Genomic DNA, 9,172 nt, shown 5'->3' with positions numbered 1-9,172 from the left:
GGTTTAGGATCCCAGTTTAACAGTTGCCGGAAGTCCCTCCCACAACCAACCACTTACAGGTGAGCACATGCCCAGACCACTTTCCTCCTAATCCAGAAGTGTCCTGAGCCCAGTAGGGAGAGGAGAGAAGGGAAGTGGGAGGAGCAAATGCATTCTTTTGGGTTCGGGGGAGGACCCCAGGACCAACTCTGGAGGGTGCAAAGCCCAAATCTCTATCCAGAGCTGCAAAGGGCACCCTTTTCCCTCCAGCCAGGGAATTAAGGCACTACCTTGGGTTGTGTCCTTCCACCCTGGCATAGGGCTTGCCCGTGTGACTTCCTTTGGCCAATGAGGAGCAAGCACGATGCTCCAGAGACCTGAGGAGGGCTTACGCACTGGGGCTTGCTCTCTTGCTGCTTTCCAAGCCTTTTAGCCATCCTGAGAACAAGCCCAGGCCAGCCTGCTGAGGCTGAGACCTCGTGGAGAGAGGCCCTGTAGCTCCAGTCATCCTAGGTGAGGCCAAATTAACCAGGGGCACCACCAAGTGACAGCAGGCACGTGAGCGGAAGGCCATCTCAGCAGGTCCCTATTAAAACTGCTCACCGCCTAACCATGAGCCAAATAAATGGTCGTTGCACTGAGCCACTGAGTTGTGGGGTATTTGTTACACAGCAAAAGCACCTGACACAGAGGTGAAGTCATTTGGTCAAGGTCAAAGAGTAGGGCTAAGATTCAAGGTCAGCCTTTCTGGCTATAGAGCCCATGGTCTTAGCCGCTAAAGCTTCACTGTTTACAAAGCACATTTCGCTTTATCGCAGGCCCCTAGTGAGCCCATAAACCAATCAGAACAGAAGCCCAGAGGTAGCAAGGAACCTACGGAAGGTCACACGGCTCGTCGGAGCTGGAGGGGGACATCCAGTCCAGCTCTGACTCCACATTCATGCTGTTCCCGTCACTCTGTGAACGCTGGGCAACAGCCAGAGCCGGGGGCACTGGTTTATGAAATGGCCTCTCCATCAGCACCTCGGAGGTCCCCCGCGGCCTCCTCGTGTTTCACGAAAGGCCTCATCTTCTCCCTCCCGCCCCCCATCCCCACCCCCGAGATCCTCAGACAGAACAGGTGGCCTCCCAGCCGGGAAGCTTTGGCTGCCTGAGCTGACCCTGCCTGTCCCCGCCCCGTTCTCCCCTCACTGCCCACTAGGAGCTGTCGGTCGTCTTGGAGACGGCAGGTGATGGGAAAGGATGGCCAGCGAGGTCACAGCGGGAACTGGGCAAGGCTGTGGACAGGGAGAGACCGTGCCCTTTGACCTTGCCGGACGGCCGGTTCAGCCATGCCCAGCCAGCGTAGGAGACCCGAGGTCGCCGGTAGGTCGTCAGGAGGAAAAAGGAAGGGCTTGGAGTAGGGGGAGGCCAAGGCAGCGGCCCACGCCCCCCCCATCAGGGGCATCAGGGAGCAAATGTCACGCCCCCACGTGGAGTGCCAGGGGTGGAAGCGGCCAGTGGAGAGCCCAGCTGAGGCCTGCCCTCACTGAGCATCCACAGAACGAGGATGGAGAGGTCTGACTCCCAGAGGCGGGCTGTGACGAGGCCCCTCTCTGCGCGCCCCCCCCCCCCCCCCCGCGGGGGCATGCACGAGAAACAGGCACCTGTCCGCTTTGGACTCTGTCTCCGTCTCTCTGCCCCTCCCCCACTGGCGCCCGCGCTCTCTCTCAAAAATAAATAAATACTAAAGAGAAAGAGGGGACTGTGTCATGAGGAAAGAAGATGCCCCGAAGTCCTTTGGACCCCGAATTGAATCCCACGTGCCCCGCCTACTAGGTGTGTGACTTTGGGCAGGCTTCTTCATCTCTCCGAGCCCTCGGTTCCCATCTGGAAAATGGGGGTGGTCACAAGGGCTGTTGTGAGGCGTTAAGTGAGAAAATGCAGTGAGAGCTTCTTTTTTTTTTTTTTTTTTTAATTTGGGATCACGTTTATTCATTTTTGAGAGAGAGAGAGAGAGAGCGAGCGAGCACAAGCGGGGGAGGGGCAGAGAGAGAGGGAGACACAGGATCCGAAGCGGGCTCCAGGCTCTGAGCTGTCAGCACAGAGCCTGAAGCGGGGCTCGAACTCGTGAACTGCGAGATAACGACCTGAGCCGAAGTCGGACCTTCAATCAACTGAGCCACACAGGCGCCCCAGGAGCTTCTTATAAACCACAGATGTGTAGGCAGAGGTGACGAGGGCACCCCATGGCCCTCCTGTCCATCGGCCCCTCCAGCACCCATGTTCCTCCAGGTCCTGGATGAAACCCCATCGGCTCCACCCCTCAGGGTGCGAAGGGCCCGTTAGAAGCCGTCTAGGCCCAAGCGGCCTGACTCCGCAGACGGGGAAAGTAAGAGCCAAAGAGGAGGGCTTTGCCCGGACACGACAGCTGGTGAGTGTGCGGCTGGCCCTGGAAGTGAGGCTCTGACTCGACTTCTTTGTGGCCCGTTGTGTGTGTGGTCAAAACCCTCCCCCACCCCCTGCGCCCCGTTCCTCTCTGGCCTGTGACGGGTGCAGGTGAATCTGGAGGACCCCTCCTTGCTCCCTTCCTGGCCAGTCCCCTCCCCCTCCTGGCTGAGGCGACACCGGGATTACACCAGGAGGCCGGGCCTCCCCGAGGAGGCAGCTCCATAATATCTGCGCGCAAAGGAACTTCCAGTCCCCGAGGAAGCCCCTGTGGGAGGCATCTGAGATGTGAAAGCCCTTGGTCCCTCCGGTCACATCAGCAGCTGCCTTTGTCCTGGTGGGATTCACTGGTGGCTTTGCCACATCCTGAAAGGACTCCCCTAGCCCCACCCTGGCCATCGGAGGAATATTAACTTCTTTCACATTCTAGGCAGAATCCCAAGTCCTCCCTCTTGTTACCAGGGCTGAGCGGAGCCCTTGTCACTCTCAGACTGCTCCTCTGGGGCGTCCCATGCCTCCCCACCCCTTCTGTCTTAGCACCCACCTCCCAGAGCCCTCTCTGCCATCTGCTACCTACTGGGGGAGAAGAGTGGAGGGCTCAGTCTGCCTCAGAGTCCCTCTTTGGAGCTGTCCTTAGCTAGCGCCCTCCCTGGAGGTATCTGCCAACCCCATTCCCAAAGGAAGAACCAAGCTCCTCGCTCTCCTCATCTTTCCCAGGGGGCCCCACACCCCAGGCCAGCCCACAAGATGCCCAGCGCAGCACCCGCACTCCAGCCAGCCAGGCCCAGACCTCCCTCCCGGCCTCGTCGCCAGGGCCGGCAGGTAAGGCCCGTCAGGGTAATGATGAGGCCACTCCCCACCTTCCTTGGGCCTAAAGATTGCCTCGGCCCTGACCTCTCCTGTGCATCTCTGACCCTCACTTTGTCACACTCTTCCATGTCAACGTCTGCAGGGTTGGTCTTTCAATTGTGATTTTATTCCTTCTTTGAAATAGGAAACATATACTTGGACAAAATTCAAAAAGGCATAAGGGGGTAAAGACAGGGGAAAGTAAGTCCCTCCCTTTCCTGCCTCCCAGTCACCCGGTTCCCCTCTCGAAAGGGCAGCCACCGCCCCCAGATTCAAGTGATCTAGTGATCCAGGGATAGTCTACACGTTTTTTTTTTTAATTGTTTTGTTTATGTTTATTTATTTTTGAGAGACAGAGTGAGACAAAATGAGAGCGGGAGAGGGGCAGAGAGAGAGGGAGACACAGAATCTGAAACAGGCTCCAGGCTCTGAGCGGTCAGCACAGAGCCCGACGCGGGGCTCGAACCTGCAGACCGTGAGATCGTGACCTGAGCCGACGTCGGATGCTCAACCGACTGAACCACCCAGGCGCCCCTAGTCTACACCTTTATAAGCAAAACCGCACGTGTGTTTGTGCAGTCTTTTCTATTCCACATCAATAGCAGCATCCTATACACCTCGTTCTGGACTTTGCTTTGTCTTCTCCCAAGAACGGTCTGCCCTCATTAAGCCATAGAGAGCCGTCTCTTCCTTTTTTGTGGCTGTATAGTATTCCACCACCTGCCTCTACCATCATTATTTCTCGGCTTCCTAGTCATGGGCTCTCCTGCTGTTGCCCATCCAGCTGGAATAGTGCCACAATAAATCCTCGTGTCATCTGTCGGAGAAGCTCCAGGAAGCTGAATCTCTACGTCAAATGACATGGGTGTTTATAACTTGGATCCGTGATGCCAAAACACCCTCCATGCAAGTAGTACCAACATACTTCGAGAGTGCCTGCTTCTTCATACCAATCTCCACTTAGTCTAGAATATTTACGAACTTGCCCAATCTGATAGATAAAAATTATATCTCTGCCCGCTTTTTAAAAAAGCTTATTTATTTTGAGAGAGAGAGTGCAAGCAGGGGAGGGGCAGAGAGAGAGAGAGAGAGAGAGAGAGAATCCCAAGCAGGCTCTGCACTGCCAGCTCAGAGCCCCGGGGGCTTGAACTCATGAGCCGTGAAACCACGACCTGAGCCAAAATCAAGAGTCGGATGCTTAACTGACTAAGCCACCCAGGAGCCCCTCTTCCCACTTTTAATTTGCATTTTTCTTATTATGGGAGAAAATGAGCAACTTTGCATATGCCAAAGAGCCATTTCTAGTCCTCTTCCTACAAACTGTCCATTCCTAACCTTCCCCAGATTTTCTTATGTATTTCTTTTCCTTATTGATTTATGGGAACTCTTTACATATTAAGATGTAGCCTCTATCTGTGATATAGGCGTCAGCATTTTCCCCAGTTTTTTTCTTCATTTTTAAATTTTTGACTTATTTCCATGGAGATTTTTTAAAATGATCTGGAGTTTCTGGAGTTTCTAGGGTTGGTCATACTTAGAAACCCTCTGAATTTCAAACCTTGACCCACACTAACTCCTCACGTCGGTCTATCGGCCGGACTTTTTCCTTTGTGGAAATGCCAACGCTGGAACCTGTTTTCCGCATCCAACCTCTGGACGGCTCCAACTGGCTTTGGCTCTCCCCCTCCTCCCTGCCCTGTCCCGCAGCAGTTTGGCCCTGGGTTTCTGCAGCCACCAACTTCTGTGTCTGTCCAGCTCCTTCCCAGACTGCTCCAAGCTGTGTGTCTGGTCTCTTCTCAGCACCCCTCCAGATGAAGCAATGCCTTAATCGCTCCTTCCTCATTTCCTACCTCTCCACTGTAGGCCACACTAGTCCAGCCACCCAAGCCCCCCTGCTCCTTCTAGAACGCAACCACACATAGGAACTTGATGCCAAAACTCTGACTCCTTGGCTCAAGCCGGAAGGGAAGGGCATCCGCCGACGATATGGCGGGTACCAGGGGGCAGAGCAGGAGGCAGGAAGGAGTTTCCCCAAACCTCTGCTAGCAAATCCCAACCTGGCTTCCTCCTTCGCAGCAACTTAGCTGAATTTCTATCTTTATTAATCAAATAACAAATCTAATTAATTACCTCAAATTGCTCTAATTGAATGTAGAACGAGAGCATGGACAAAATCCTAGGAAGTAATGAACCCAGGCCTCTGCAGCATCTGGAGTCGAAGTGATCTTTAATTTCAATTTGGGTGCAAAAATAATGTGACTACGGTCACCCCCTCGCCTCCCAGCCTGCTCCCTGACAGCTTCGGTACCACCCACAGCGCTGACGGGGGCTCAGCGTTCTGTTCTCCCTTCTTAGCAGCGATGTGCTTTCTGCCTCAACTTGTCTCAACCGAGAAATGGGTGCAAACCCCACCTGCGAGTGTTCGCTAAGTACTGGCTGGAGTCCATCAGTGCTTGGAGTGTGTACAGGAACAGACCCACTAGAGGCACAAATAATGAGATAGCAGCCAAGACCTCAGAAGCCAGGTCCATCCAAATCTCAGCTCTTTCCTCCCGCTGTGCCCTCTGCCAGGAACGCCTCTTCCCTACCATTTTCCCCGGTGTTTGCATCCCTGCCTTCAAGGCCAGTTCAAATGCCCTCTTCAAAGGAAAGCTACCCCCATTGTCTGCAGAAAGCGGCTGGAGGGACTGAGATGTTCTCCCCGCAGCTGCCTTCCAAGAAGTAACCGTGGGCCGGAGAGAGGAACAATATAACAGAACTTTCTTTTTTTCTTTTCTTTTCTTTTCTTTTCTTTTCTTTTCTTTTCTTCTTTTCTTTCTTTTCTCTTCTCTTCTCTTCTCTTCTTTTCTTTTCTCTTCTTTTCATTTTTTTTTTTTTATTTTAGGTGGGGGCAGTGGATGTATTCTCTGGATGTTACAGATGAGGAAACAGAAGCTCAGAGACATGAAGTCCTTTTCCCACGATCACACAGCAGGGTAGTAGCTGCTGTGCTTAAGCCTAAGCCTAGGCTGATGTGCTTGTCCTTCTGGTCCTGCCTGGACATTGGTAGAAAAAGCCACACCCCAAGTTTCCCTTCAAGCTCATCTACCCGTCTTCTCTCCGTGCCGAGCCACCTGATCTCATCAGTCCCCTCTCTCCCTGCTCCCCCAACACCTTCTCCTTTCCCTCACTCTACCCAGTCTTGCCTCCCAGCCCCTCCCCACCCCAGCCATGCTTTTGTTTCAGCCTTACCTCCAGGGGCCCTCAGATGAAGAAACCGGGATGCTAAGACAGCCAAGGTACTCCTGAGCCTTTCGTTCTTCTTCTTATGGTTATTATTGTGTATTGGTATTTTATGACTAGTCTTGCACTCAGCTGTCAGGTCTCGGTCAGCATCGCCTTTGTTGTGCCACGCTCCTGTTCAGACATCGACAATGGCTCCCTATTGCCTATGGCCTTAAGTCCAAACGTCTCTTTCTGGCTCTCAAAAGCCTCCAAACCTTGCCTGCCCGTGGGTCTGGCAGCTCCCACCAACAGGCTCTGTGGGAAATTTACTTAACTCTTTTGAGCCTCCATTTTCGCTTCCGTAAAATGGGCATCGCAGTCCCTGTCTTGTAAGACTATGACAAGGACACAGTGCGAAGAGACAGGTGAAGGCTGGCACCACAAGAACCCACAGGAAACAGCCACATCCACAGCCCCTACCTTCCCCCCTCCCCCCAGCCTTGCCTCCCAATGAGCTACACACACATTCCCCACGCTACCCAGGATGGGAGGTCTTCACTTCTCTAGAAACGCTTTTTTTTATTATTATTATTCGTACCTCCACACCTTTGTTCCACACTGTTCCCTCTGCCTGCCCATCCTTCGAGGCCAACGCAAGCTTGCCCCCCTACCACCACCACGTCATGATTAATTTGAACACCAGGCACAACCCAGAGTCCTCCGCCATCCATAAGTGGGATTTGGCATAAAACCGTCCCGAGAGCTGGAGCCTAATTCCACTCTCCAGGGCTAAGGATAAGCAATTCCCCACCAGCCAGGATGTCTGAGCATCAGGCTCAGGCTTAGAGCCTCCCACCCATCCAACACGTGATGACACCCACCAGTATCCCTCCTCCCCACATCCACGAATATCCCTTCTCTTTCCATCCTCTGTGAGATTAACAACCTGCTCTTTAGCAAAGTCACCCTAAGAGGCTCTTTGGGTACAAAGCACACCATACCCTTCCTTTCCTTCTAGATAAAAGTTGCATCTCCCTGAAATCTCAGAGGCCAGATCCTCCTGCCAAGAACATTCCACGTTAGCCCAACCCCAAGATGCAGAGAAACTCTGAGGGGCCACCTCCTGTCCCTCACTGTCCTTTTGACTCCAGGACCCGTGCGAGGGAGCTGACCCCCTCCACTGACTGACGGAGAAACTGGGTCCCGGATGGAACAAAAGGCTCACCTGAGGCCCCAGGAAGAGTTGGTGCAGGGGGGGATAAAATAGAAGATCTCTGAGCAGCAAGGTCGTCCAGGACTGCAGGGAAGACCAGCACAATCGATGGTGCGCCTGCAGTCATATGTCACAGGGAGTCAGCCGGCCATCGGCACCCGCTCCTCTCTTCCCTCAGCCCAGGGCTGGCCCCACAACCCTAGCACCTTAGGGAAGGAAGTGTGCCTTGATCACCCTAGCCCTGCACCCCTCCCACTCCTTTCACCCCAAAGACCACCAACTCCCTTCCCCAGACCCCAGACCACCTGCCAAGTTCCAGCCAACTTCCTGCCTCCTGTGTTACTTTCCTAGGCCTGCAGTAACAAATTACCACCGACAGGCTTAACGACCCCGACCCCGGATGTGTGCTCCCTCACAGCTCCGGAAGCCAGCAGCCCAAAATGCAAGCGCCAAAGGGGCCACGTTCCCTCTGAAGGATCTGAGAGATCCTTCCCTGCCTCTTCCAACCTCCAGGGGCTCCTGGTGTTCCTTGGCTCATGAATACATAACTCCAGCCTCTGCCTTTGCCTCCGGTCTCCTTTGGGTCTATGCGTCTCAAATTTCTCTCTCCTTTATCTTATCAAGCACCAGTAATTGGATTTAGGGCCCACCCTAAATCCAGGATGATCTCATCTCCAGATCCTGAACTTCATTATATCTGCAAAGACTCTACTTCCAAATAAAATCACATTCACAGGTGCTGGGAACTAGAACTTGGACATACCTTTTTAGGGGACGCGATTTAACCCCCGGGATCACTGATCCCTGCCCACCATGCCCCAAGCCGAACTGCCTCTGGGACAGAATCATTTAGGTTTTCCTAAAAACCTCAAAGGGGTTTCAGGGACTTTAGCAGCCTGAGCCTGGGGAGCTGCCCACTCGCCCCAGCCCTCTGACCCTCTGGAAAATGGCCCAGCTACCCTCAGGCCCTCCACGATGAGCCATGGAGGGGCCCTTGGACGTCTCTGTGGGCAAAGCATGGTGTGAGTGCAGAAGCCAAGCCCCAGTGCCAGGAAGATGGGGTTCAGTTGTGCTCTGCCACTTGCCAAACCTATGACATTAGATGACGCTCTGTGCCTCAGTTTCCCCACCTGTAAAATGAAGAAGGTAATGTCCTTGTGGAGGAATCCTTGTACTAGAAATAACACAGTAACAGCCCTGGAAGGGTATGCAGTACGTATTCCACAAGCAGCGGCCATGACTGTCCCCTTCCATCACTCTTTTCTTCCCAGGGAAGCCTCTCCCTGGCAGTTCCCCCCGACGAGGACACTCCAACTTTTCCCTCCGTCTCCAGGAAGTCAGGAAACTTGGTTTTCGTCGTAGCATTTCCCAAAGGAAATATTGTTATTCCCATTTTGCAAATAAGGAAACACACAAGAGGGGACCCAATTTGCCCCAAGGACAACGCACTGTGAGTGAGGGGGCTGAATGAAGCCCCATGCCCGGGGCCCGTTCATTGTT

The 9,172-nt window shown here is 53.6% G+C and overlaps 1 long non-coding RNA gene across 1 annotated transcript; it reads left to right on the top strand.

Moving 5' to 3' along the window:
* Positions 1 to 1,232: 1,232 nt before the first annotated feature.
* On the top strand, positions 1,233 to 8,232 carry LOC121043878 (uncharacterized). The gene is made up of 3 exons (XR_005797026.1): positions 1,233 to 1,344; positions 6,481 to 6,533; positions 8,024 to 8,232. It is a non-coding gene; the product is annotated as an uncharacterized LOC121043878 (long non-coding RNA).
* The last annotated feature ends 940 nt before the right edge of the window (positions 8,233 to 9,172 follow it).

The sequence above is a fragment of the Herpailurus yagouaroundi genome, unplaced genomic scaffold, assembly GCF_014898765.1.
Source record: "Herpailurus yagouaroundi ecotype Mexico unplaced genomic scaffold, PumYag 187, whole genome shotgun sequence".
NCBI classification, from domain to species: domain Eukaryota; kingdom Metazoa; phylum Chordata; class Mammalia; order Carnivora; family Felidae; genus Herpailurus; species Herpailurus yagouaroundi.
The sequence above is the reverse complement of the archived record's forward strand: the minus strand, read 5'-3'. Positions and strand labels throughout refer to the sequence as shown.